Genomic DNA, 13066 nt, shown 5'->3' on the forward strand with positions numbered 1-13066 from the left:
ACTGTGGTGTGGAAAAGGAAGTAAAACAACAACTGTACATACCAACTGTGGAAACTGTGAAAGACTGTATGAAATTCAGTGTGGGGAAGCACAAGATGATGGTAATAACAAGAGGTGACAGAGCAGGAAAAGGAATTATAAATATTGGAAGTCAGCCTGTTACAATTGTGGGCAGCTTCAAATACCTAGGAAGCAGACTAATGCAAAATTCAAGGCTGGATATAGAGATCAGCAAAATGGTGCAACAGACGAATGCATTCTACCAGAATGTACGACGGAATCTAGTATGGTAGGATGAGATACCAAGAAGGTGCAAGGCAGTAAGGAGGTACGAAAGAAGTGCAAGGCAGTGATGTACAAGATGTACTATACATCCATGTTGACAAACTCAGCAGAAACCTGACAGTGACAAGCAGAGAGGAGAATAAAATTTCAAGCCAGTGAAATGAAACTCATAAGAAGTGTCATAGGAAAGACACCAAGAAAAACAGAGTGAGAAATGAAGATGTCAGGAAGGAAACTGTAGTAGGAAAGTTGAATGACAGAACTGAGAAGAACAGACAAGTTGGTCTGCCAAGAGTGAGGGAGGCTCAGACAGCAGAATGCAAATGTTGAATATATGTTACCAAGGCAAATAGGAGTAAAATATTTTATAAAGTAGTATCTAATGTACACATACTAAACTGGCTCAGAGTTTAACTAAGCAAGCAAGCAAGCAAGCAAGCGTTTAGTTTTACATGACGGTTACTACTGTGATCATAGCCAGAGACCACAACTAAAGTTTCAATTAAATTTAACAGAAGTCATGCTGTTTACTGGTTCTCATACCAGTAACTCTGCATTACCTTACCTCAAAAGCCACAGATAGTGCAGGTGTAGGAGTTAGAGGTTCAAATTCCTTCGGTCTACTGAAACAGATGAAACTGAGACTTGATACATCACTGATGACTTGTTGACACTGCAAATCATCTGTTCCCCATTCTGATGATAGACCTGTAAATAAGAAACAAGTGTTAATCACCAACAACAAAAGAAAAGTTCCTAAATAAGGATGACAATGGAAGTGATGAAAATTCGAACATAAAATTCAGGACTTTGACATAAAGCATAATAGAGGTAACTGGGAGAATTATCAAGATACGCAAGCCCAAGAAACACATCTGTTAGTTAAAACCTAGTCTTATAAATAAAGTTTTAGGGGTGTCCGCTCTGTAATGTAATTTATTTTGCCATATTTTGATATTTTCTTCCATTTTAGGTCAACCCAAGATGGTAGTATAATATCATAATATAAACAAATTAAGCCAGAGATGCACATTTCATGGAAATATTGAGTAAGCTCATAAAAGTAGTGCAATTCTCTTTTGATGTTATACACTGCATTCAACCTTTCAGGCATGCTCCTGATTAATGCGGTAATGTCCTGTTGAGGAATCATCTCCCATTATTCCAGGAGGACATTTCATAGATCCTGTAGGATCACTGGATAGTGCTGACGGGCTCTTCTCCCCAGCTGGTCCCAAACGTGCTCAATAGGATTCAAATCAGCACTTCGAGCAGGTCAAGCCATAGCACGAATCCCTGTTTCATCTAAGAACTCTTGCAAATTCTCGCAACATATGGGCGTGCATTGTCGTGCATTAGTATAAAATCGTCACCAACTAAATGGAGCAAAAGTCACAACATGCTCCAGAATGACTTCCTTCACATATCGACGTGCGGTAAGGCTCCCATTCTCCACGAAGAACAAATCCGTCCTTGCAGCTGTATTGATTCCTGCCCACACCCATCACAGAACCACCCTGAAAAGGCGTCCTGAATAAGAATCTGCAAGGGGAAGACCTTTCCCCTGGCCTCCTCCAGACTCACTCTCTCTCTCTTCCGTCAAGTGATCAAAGGCTAAATCATGACTCATCGATGAACCACACTTGATCCCATTGTTGTACTGTCCAGCCAAGATGTTCCCTTGCAAAACACAGTCGAGCTGGGTGATGCTCTCTGGTGAGTTCCGGACCTGTAGCAGATATTTTGGACTTAAGATTGGCTTCTTCCAGTCTTCTTCGAACAGTTCTCTCACTAATATTGACCTCTCAACTTGGTGGAGTCGATTTCGTGCTTCAACGGCGGTGGTGTGACGGTTGCGGAGAACTTGAAATTGTAAGAAGCCATCATCTCTGTCCAATGTAGCTCTTCTGGGGCCTAATCCTGATCCTGGTCTCCCTGTACCTTCGTCCGGTTCTGGAAATTGTGGAAGGTGTAGTCCTCGACACTTCTGCAACGTAATGCATGCTGCAACCATCTTCTATCAAAGCAACAGCTTTTGCAGCTTGTTCAGGGCTGAACGGCATGTTTACTCCAGAAAGCTTATTAAGACTATCACAGAAAATCCTACAAACATGTGTGATTGAAAGGGGAACAATTAAAGGTACAACAGTAAGCGCTACAAGAGAAGGAAAGCATTATTGGCTCAATCCAACGATGTGTTTTCTAGGTTGCATGGGAAAAAAGAATTGAGGCTAGTGCAATAAACAATCAACACTTCATTGTTTGCTCGGAAAGCAACACCAATAACACACCCCATCTTAAAAAATTGCTTGAAGTGCGTCACTTTGATTAAATAGATAATTACACAATAATTACGTATCATTTATTGGGTGTTGAGTTTTTCGTACCACTCAGTGTATTTAGTCTACTCATTAGCAGGTTTCAATATGCACATCATTTAGAATTCAATGAAATGACTGGGGGTTTATAGGAAGACCCAGAAAAGGATTTTTTTTCTTACACAATTGATTGTATGTAAGATAGGTAGACTATATGTGAAACGCCTCTTCAACTTTAAATAATTTCTGTTATGTACATAATTTCGCTTACTCTTCAAATGACAGAGAAAATCGCTATTTTCTATGAGCTTCATGCTCCGCAGCCAGTGGCGGACGAACCCACAGAACTAGTGTTATTTGAAGAATCCATAACAGGACAAAATCAGAGGATGCATAATATCTTGCTTGGCTTGAAAATTAACCCCACCTGATGCAACTTACCACCGAGGAAACATGAGTTAGAACTTCTTTCTTTGGTGTTTGTCTGGTTATCTATCAATTTGTATATTCGTAAAAGTGGAACACTGCTGGACTTATTTCAACCAAACTAGTATTTGGAATCTACTCACTCAGGATTGTGTTATCAGACGCATATGATGTCATGGAAATCACATGGAGCTAGTACTTCTAGGAAGATTATTCTCAAATATTTTCATTAACATTAGATCTGCATAAAACAAATGTTTAAGAATATGTAATTTCCGTTCCTTTATGACTGTATGTATTTATCGTATGATGAATAGTAACACAGATGATTGCAAAAAATTGGATTTTTAGTGCAAGTCACGTGGAACATGTCGCGCACGTCACTTCATGGTGGATCACGGAAAAATGAAGGAGCCATTTTATTCTTTCCGATAGAGCAGATCATAAGGAAGGTATCATCATCGTCAGAACGTCATATCAGTGGTCAGAGATACAATGTGCAAACCAAGACTTTTTGCTTAGGAGTGGAAGGAAGCGGACGTGGCCTTCATTAAGGTACAGCCCCAGCATTTGCCTGGTGTGAAAATGGGACACCACAGAAAACCATCTTCAAGGGTGCCGACAGTGGGATTTGAACCCATCTCCCAGATGCAAGCACACAGCCACGCGCCCCTAACCACATGGCCAACTCGCCCGGTAAAACAAACTGAGAAACACGGAGAATTTCGCGCAACTTGGACCAGAAACAGTACCGTACAGTAACTTCGGAATTTGTCCTTATTCTCTTTCGACATTTTTCAGCTTCACCATATTTCACGTTAGTGTTACGTGCATTCATAGGAAACCATCATTTTTAATATGTCATATTAAACATATTAATAGAGCCAGGTTATTTCGCATAAATTCCTGAAGGAAACATGTAATCCACTGCAAAGACCTGTGCGAAGAATGGGTACAAATTCTAGTATAAAATAATCTACTGTAAAATGATGGGGTTTGATACATATTTGAGTAATGTTCAAAAGAAAGTTACTGAATCCCTCCCAAAACAAACATGAAGACAAAATGCAATTTCAGAAACAAGTTAATACCTGAAGTACATACATTAAACACACACTGTGCCACACGTGACTACAGGCACTAAACGAAGTACAGCATTATAACGAGAATTCATAATGGTGATAAACTGACTCATTCGGGACAAATATTTCAGATCCCCTATGGGAATCAACATCTATATCATCCTAGCACTTCTCCTTCAGCCATTCTTCCTTAGCTACCTTGAACTTTCTATCAACTTCATTCTTTAATCACCAGTATTCTTTTCTGCCCTCTTAATTTCTACCATTCTTGTATTTTTGTCGTTCATCAATCAGGTCTAGTATCTCCTGAGTTATCCATTGATTCTTAGTTGATCTTTTCTTCCTTCCTAGCATTTTTTTAGCAGCCCTACCGACTATTTTTCATGACTATCCACACTTCCTCTATTGTGTTGTAACGGTTCAAATCCAGTTACAAGGCGATATCTGTTTTTTTATTATTATTATTATTTTATCTGTGATATTATTATTATTATTATTATTATTATTATTATTATTATTATTATTATTATTATTATTTTATCTGTGAGATTACTATTATTGTATTATCATTCTTATTCAATTCATTTCTGCAATGCTTGTTGCTTGCATGATTGTAGTTAAATGTATGCACATATACGTGTGTGTAGAATAACACTCAAGACATGTACAGTGAGAATTGTTATATATCAGATGTTGGATATGACATTGCTATATTGTGCAATACTGCTGGCGTTTCTGCCGAGTCATTGCTACGTCATGGCTACATCATCGTGAGCATTTAGCGATGCGCTCACGGACTTAGAGTTAGCTAGGGAGCCCCAGGGGATTTCACCATTGTATGCAATATCTGTCGCGAGGTGGGAGTCGATAATAGTTATTTCAGGAGATTACGTAGGTGCGTCAACCTAACATCTATAAAAGGTGGCTGCATATTGTAGCGTCAGTCATTATTCAATTGGAAGCAGAGGCCTAAGTCGGTCAGTCAACGAGAGTCAACGAGTGTGAACAAGAGGGAGAAGACTCAGTAAGCCATTAGTCTTTGGTCATTGAGAGAGTGAGGCTACAGTTGGTCGGTCACTTAGTTGAAGATACAGATGCAAAGCCTTACCACGAAGTCACAGAAGGAAAGTTCTCATAATGATGTCATACCATATAGATATACAAAGAAGTCATCTGATATGGAGAATTGGAAGCAGTCACATGGATACATCACCAAATTAGGCGTGACACATCTACAGTAAACACCACATCCAAGGAATACGTCGTAAGTACACACAAAGTGTTGAAGGTACAGTCATGTGAACCAGTGAGGGATATATTTCATAGAAACTGTTAAATGTCCGGTCAAGAAGAATTCAAATTCATGCCTAGTTTCTTTCAGTTGCAATGTCGTAATTTCATATTCACATCTGTTTTATCGCAGAAAGACTTATTATTTTTTATATACAATTTAAAGAATATATTTTGTTCTATCAAATGAATTCATAGTATTATTTCAATGACAGAATTAGCTAACCTCAAATTAAATGGGCAAACCGAATGCCAATCTCCTTTTCCCAGAACTTATATGGTATGTTGTCAAAAGTAAGCTTATTACCCCACACCCTAGAGATAGTCAAGATTCTCATTCTATTATTGCTGCACTGAGTGGTAGCTGGCGCCCTTCAAATAACGTATGTGTAAGTAAGCAGGTAAGAAGTGCAAGTACAAGGTTCGACGATTGTGTATTTTATTTAATGAATATTAATTTTCATTTTTTAATTCAGATTTATATATTTGTAAAATTAGTGAGTTAGAACCGTCTCAGTGTTTCCTTCAGTCTTTTCATTTAGTCCTTGTGCAACATGTTCCTTGAAACAATCCCTCACACTTTTCTCTTTCAACTTATCTAGATCCCATCTCCTTGCATTTCTTCCTTTCTTCAATTTCTTCAACTTCAGATGGCATTTCGTGACCAACAAGTTGTGGTCAGAGTCCATGTCTGCTCCTGGGAAAGCTTTGCAATCCAACACCTGGTTTCTGAATCTCTGCCTAATCATAATGAAGTCTATTTGATACCTTCCACTGTCTCCAGGTCTTATCCCCGTACACACCCGTTCTTTGTGGTGTTTCAACCAAGTATTGGTAAGGACTAAATTATGATCAGTGCAGAATTCAACCAGCCAAGTTCCTCTTTCATTCCTTTGTCCCAATCCGAATTCTCCTATTTTATTACCTTCTCTTCCTTGGCCTATCACTGCATTCCAGTCTCCCATCACAATTAGATTCTCATCACCTTTTACATAATGTATTAATATATTCTTTTGATTTCCTCATCATCCGTTGAACTAGTAGGCATATAGGCCTGCACTACTGTGGTGGGCATTGGTTTGGTGTCTATCTTGACGACAATAATTCTTTCACTATGCTGGTCGTAGTAGCTTACCTGCTGCCCTATTTTCTTATTCATTATTAAACCAACTCCTGCATTTCCAATGTTTGATTTTGTGTTGATAATTCGGTAGTTGCCTGACCAAAATTCCTGTTCTTCCTGCCAACACACTTCACTTATACCAACTACATCTAACTTCAGTCTATCCATCTCCCTTCCCCCGATTCTCTAACCTACCACAACGATTCGAACTTCTAACATTCCATGCTCAGACTTGCAGAATGTCAGTATCCATCTTCCTGATGATCGCCTCCTCTCGTGTAGTCGCCGCCCGTAGATCCGAATGGGGGACTAATTTACCTCCAGAATATTTTACCCGAGAGGAAGCCATCATCAGTACATCATTCATACGGAGAGAGCTGCATGTCCTCGGGAATTAGTTACAGCTGTATTTTCCCTTTGCTTCCGCCGTGTAGCATTATCAACACAGCTAGGCCATGTTGAGTATTATTACAAGGCCATACCAGTCAATCATCTAGACTGCTGCCCTTCCAACTTCCGAAAGGCTGCTACCCCCCTTTCGATGAACCATTCATTAGTGTGGTCTCTCAACAGATAACCAACCGATATGGTTGCACCTGCAGCTCTGCTATCTGCTTCATTGGGACATGCAAGCCTCCCTGCCGCGGCAAGGTCACATAATTTGTGAATCGTTATTCTTGCCAAATTGACCATGATCCATTTGAGGATCTTACATGTCGGCACACATTTGTTTTCTATTATTTCACTGCCTACTATAGAGAGTGAGTGACCTGCCCAAAGATGCTATCTAGTGAGTAGCTTGTGAACATAATGAAAATAGTAAAGAATGTTGTCAAGAACAATCAAAGTTAAAAAACCGTAACGTAGCAGTTGCTTTGTCACGGTTGCTTATTTCACAATCAGGTGATCACGTTTACATTTGGTTTCAGATATTTTAAAAATATTTCTTCACTAAAAACGAATTAAAAGTAAAGAATTGATGGTGAACTGCTGTCAATATTCACTTTCGAATTGCCACAAAAATGTCCATATTTACTATAAATTTCAAATTCAATTGTCGTATACTTTTGAATGGTAGCTACGTAACTTTGGAAAGGATTGGTCGGACAGCTGTGTAGCATTTTTCGACTGTAACCTCTAAAAAGGATATTACTCTTGTTAAAATGCTAGCAATTACCTTGAAAATTTCACTTGTTGTAACTTGTAAAGTTATAAAGAACATAACGGAATGGTTCATCTGAGTCCATGGTTTCGCTTTCGGCTCTCCATCACGTGGTAATCGAATGAACTAATCACATGAACGAATAGTTTCGGTGAATCGTTTCAAATGAATCTGTTCTTCTAAATGAATCTAATTCCTCATCTCTACTTTGGAATCTGAGTTAAGGGTCAATATCTCGCAAAATACTTCTAAAAGCACTTAATTTTGCCTTAAAGAGTGGATTCTTCACAGCTTTAAGGTTTTGAAGGTTTTTGCTGTTTCCTTTTTTTCAGTGTACTCTTTCACCGATTTGACAATTGTGACCATAATTGATCAACACAGCATCCATTTTCCAGCCATCTTATTGCAGTGAACTTGTAAGGAAATGCAGTGCTTGTTATGTCTGTATATTTAGCACGTTGCGCAGGGCTGTCTTTGAAACGATTGTGCAGAGATCTGCAAAAATAAAAAAGGTCCCAGTCATTTTTGGAGATCCCAGTTTTCATGGCTCAATTCACTGTATGCAAACTGCATATGCCTATATCAAGAAGAGATTTGGCCTCGGGGTTTAGCACTTGCAAATGATTTTCAAGTTTCTTAATAAAACTGAGGTCAACATTTGGCCCATCCATTGAGACTTGCAAAATATTACCTAAAGGTAAGGAGAGTCCATGTATAAACCCATCTAACAAGTGATCTGCAGTTGCCCTGTATGAAAAGAAACACTATCCCAATACCTTCTTGCAACTTTTTGAAGATTTGCATCTGTAAACCTCTTTGGAAAAATATGTCTAAAGATTCATCAAAACAAACAACGTAGTCAGAGCACTGTTGACATCATTTTGCAAACTTTCTTTAAAATATGGGGCTAATCCATTATTTCTTCTTCTTCTTCTTCTTCTTCTTCTTCTTCTTCTTCTTCTTCTTCTTCTTCTTTTATGACCACATAGGATCACTTTAGTCAGTCCGTCGTTCAGGTCTCTTTGAAGGGATTGTTCGGGCTTTGCGGTCCTCCCAGTACTTCTTCAGACGCTCCGATCTTCGTGCCCTTTCCTCAGTTGAAAATGTGCGTGTTGTTGGTTTGTTTTGTGTAAGGGTAAAGCGGAGGTTTGTATTCTTGAGTTTTGTATTCAATTTTATCTTATTTTTGGTGTCTTCTGTTGTAAGGCCTATTTCCTTCAGATCCTCTCTTACTTCTCGGATCCATTTACATCCTGTTGTGGTATTTTTTGAGACGAGATTGTGTTGTACTAGTTGTTTCAGAAGTCTCGAGTCCTGCATCCTCACGATATGTCCAAAGAATCCCAGTCTCCTCTTACGCATAGTATCTGTAATGGGTTCTAGCTCTTTGTACACGACTTTGTTAGGTATTAACCGCCACTGTCCATCTTTCTGATATTTTTTGTTGATACAGGTTCTTCCAATCCTCCTTTCAATTTTCTGAAGTCTGTCAGTCTTTGATTGTTTATTCAGGTAAAAGAGTGTTTCTGCTGCATATGTAGCTTCCGGTTTTATAACTGTGTTGTAGTGTTTTATTTTTGTATTTATTGATAGACATTTCTTTTTGTAGATATCCCATGTTAATTTTTGTGCTTTAGCTAATCTATTTGTTCTTACTTGGATTGAGATTTTTTCATTTAAGTTATGTGTTATTACTTCTCCAAGATATTTAAGCTGAGTTACTATTTTGATTTTATTACCATTTATGGTGATTTCTTTTAGCTGTGTTGGTTTTTGGGGCATAATTTCTGTTTTTTCAAATGATATTTTGAGGCCAATTTTATTTGCAATGTTTTGAAGTTCTGATATCTGGGTTTTTGCTTCTTTTATGTCCACTGCTAGTAATGCTAAATCGTCAGCAAAACCCAGGCAATTTGTTTTGATTTTTCGGCCAATCTTTATTTTGGGGGGACATTTTCTAAACCATTCCCTCATTACCATTTCTAGAGCACAGTTAAATAATAGTGGTGAGAGCCCATCTCCCTGCCGTAGTCCAGTTTTAATTTCAAATGTCTCTGATGTTTCACCCCTAAACTTCACTTTTGACTTGGTATTGGTGAGTCAATTTGATCATGTTTATTAATTTGGGGTGTAGTCCATTATTTATAACATAGGAAGCCTTAGTCTTGACCATAGTAAAGTTTTCAGCAATTTTACTGTCTGGGAAAATTATTTTGAATGCTGCAGGGTTTTCATCACAAGAGTTGAGAAACATATTTTCAGTGACAACCTGGAGAGCCCATATGGCATCAGACAATATAACATTTTTATTCACATTGAAAGTCTTTAAACTCGTTTGACTTGTCCCTGGCAATGCCAATTCCTTTGTAGCTGTGGATGAAGTGCTAACTCTTGGCTGCGTACCTTCAAGTGGAGATGGAGTAGAGGTATTCTTTGCAAAGAAAGACAGTGTTGGCTGGGGAGACTTAGCTTTCATGTATTTAAATGAGTAGGGTCAGTCAGGGTAAATATGACATTTTTTACAACTTTGTTCATAAATTACAAACTACAACAGTGGTAGTTATACAAAAAAATCATAATAAGTTGTGACTGGTGTTAAAAAAAACCACTAGAAACAACGGATTACTATATATTCATTAACTTTTGAAAAATAAATATAAATGTGCGTCTCATTTTTAACCTGCAAAAGGGGGAATTATGAGACAACCCAGGGGAAAAGTGAGACAGTGTTGTAGCAGACTGTAAAATCATGTTGGAGAGTTAATAGGGTAATTGTGAGACAGCTTAGGGTCACAGGAAGACAGGAAAAAATCTGGGTGTAATAGTTTGCAACACTTTCCTCAGTTTTATTATAGGAACAAAATGGCCATGTTTTGATACTATGAAATTTAGGCTTGAGATGCATTTTTATACTCATTCCTGACAAAAATTACTTAGTATAGACTGTTGACATTATACTAGCTAATTAAATGGTACCTGAGCTTTATGCCTGAATTTATGTTACATTTTAATTATACTAAAAAAATACATAGTGCCCATTGTAATCAGAATGGTGAAAAAATGAGACATCACTTGGTTTAAACTGGCTTAACAGAAATTGTAGGAGTTCTAGTTTGTTTGTTTTTTTGTTTTTTGTTTTTTTTTTCAAAAACATCAACTGTTCCTGGGAATGCAAATGTAATGCCTCTACCTTTCCCTGTTATTATTGGAACAGGCAATTTTCCTAGTAATTTTGACTTTTCCACAACAGATACATAATTTTCATTAAGCCTTAACACAGTTTTGTTATTGTCCACACAATTGAGACACATGACTTGCATGTCTCCACCTTCCAGAACTTTCTGAACAGTGGCAACATATTTATATTGAAAAGCATGCCGCTAGAACTTTCAAAAAGTACAACTACAAAGTCACCTGGATTTACTTAATCTGCCATGGTCATTTCCACAGCATCTGTGTCAAGCAGATCGATTTCATCAAAACTGTCACCGCTACCTTGCCAATCTTCATCTTCGCTTGTAGCTGAGTCAGAAGAATTAAATACTTCTTTTTTTGCTAGATGCTTCACGTCGCACCGACACAGATTGGTCTTATGGCGATGATGGGACAGAAAAGGGTTAGGAGCGGGAAGGCAACGACCGTGGCCATACTTAAGGTACAGCCCCAGCATGTCTGGTGTGAAAATGGGAAACCACGGAAGACCATTTTCAGGGCTGCCAACAGTGGGGTTCGAACCTACTATCTCCCAAATACTAGATACTGGCCGCACTTAAGCAACTGCAGCTATCGAGCTCAGTGAATGAACTTCTGCTCGTCTTACATGGCGGTTTTACTACTGGAACTGTTGCCTTTTGAATACCTGTACCCTTTCTATCCTTCTTATGAAGTGGTTTCTGCTTTTCCCTCACAAGCTGGGAATACTCTTCAAATGTTATCACCTTTGTTGTTGGGTACACTCTTCTTCGCTTCATCATGGTTTTGTCAGTGTGTTTGATTTTTGAAAGTAGGATATTCTCGAAAGAATTTTCAGGAAGTATATCAGGAAAGGAGTCTGTAGGAATGACAAACACAAGTATTTAGGTACAGAAACAAGTGTACCAAATGTCTCATTTTTCCCCTAAAAGTGTCTCACTTTTACCCTAATGATGTCTCATATTTACCCCCTTTTTTTTAAATGAATTTTCTTCTCAAATCAAAAACTTAAGATTGTGTTTTCAAGCTGAAAAAGAAGATTCTCCCTTACACTACCAAATAAAACCAGAAACACTTTCCTGGATATTTGGGTTGAGCCAGAGTAACAAAATACAAAGTGCAATGCACAAAAGTTTTTTGGTTAGAAAAAACACCACTCAGGAAAAACTTGTATACTGCTGTATATATAGTTCGGACATTTTCCAATTATTTTACCATAACGGATAAATGACTAATATATAATATCATTCATGCAAAGTGTTGAGATTATTAATCAGAGCAGAAAAAATTGAGTGTCTCATTTTTTCCCTTTTTCTTGTCTGTCTCATAATTACCTGACTGACCCTAGGCCCTTTAGCATGACAAGTTACTGCTTGTTTACCAATATTACTAAGTTTGAATGTTTTACAACACACTTTTCATTGCATCACTTAATAATACATCCAACCACTCACTCCGGGAAACACTTTACTGTCTAGCCAAAGTTTATGAAGTATACACTGCTTGTTAGCCATTGTCATGAGTTTTAAGAAAGCATGCTAGAACTGAAATAAAAAAGGATAACATAAAAATGGTTGAAAGAAATGACACATGGGCACAACAAAAATTGTACATTGTTATGCGCTTCTTTTGAAAAAATACCTGAAAAAGAAATGTTACAATAGCCTGGGTAAGAACAGACTAGAGCCTAAAACAATCCCCTCAAATCCATCATTGGGGAAGATTTCCCTGACTTTCCAGATTTTCTGTCTATTTCCCTGAATTTCTCTGACCAATTTTTTTCCCCTGACTTTCCAGAATGTGGTCAGTAGATTACATGGACTGGAAGCATAGCTCAAACTAGTAGATTTGCTAGGTGACTGCAGTGTCTCTTCACTAAATTGGCCAGTATCAGACTCGTGCTCAAAATCTGATTCGTAACACATCTTGTTCCTGGCAATGGTGTGCTGCCTTCTCTTTCAGTTAATCCAGATGAGGTGTCGCTGCTTCCACTATCACTTTCACTGTCACTATTTCTCTCCAGACACCACTCTGAGACAATGCTGGCACCCATGGGATGATTTTCAATTAGTTTGATCACATGTCGACCCATCTCCCATTCTTCGGAACTTATTTCACGAGAAGAGGAGAAACCTTTTTCACAGAAATAACGTAAAGCATACTCTAGAACATCAGCCGCATTCATGAC

At 38.1% G+C, this 13066-nt stretch overlaps 1 protein-coding gene across 2 annotated transcripts in view; it reads right to left on the reverse strand.

Annotated features, from left to right (window-relative positions):
- flfl (serine/threonine-protein phosphatase 4 regulatory subunit 3 flfl) overlaps window positions 1–13066 on the reverse strand; it is a 426810-nt gene that overhangs the window by 277811 nt on the left and 135933 nt on the right. For both annotated transcript variants that reach the window (XM_067140579.2, XM_067140581.2), the window contains exon 2: window positions 851–993. The gene's annotated coding sequence lies outside the window, so the exon portion shown is untranslated. The remainder of the gene's footprint in view (window positions 1–850; window positions 994–13066) is intronic.

Source organism: Anabrus simplex, chromosome 2, assembly GCF_040414725.1.
Source record: "Anabrus simplex isolate iqAnaSimp1 chromosome 2, ASM4041472v1, whole genome shotgun sequence".
NCBI classification, from domain to species: Eukaryota; Metazoa; Arthropoda; class Insecta; order Orthoptera; family Tettigoniidae; genus Anabrus; species Anabrus simplex.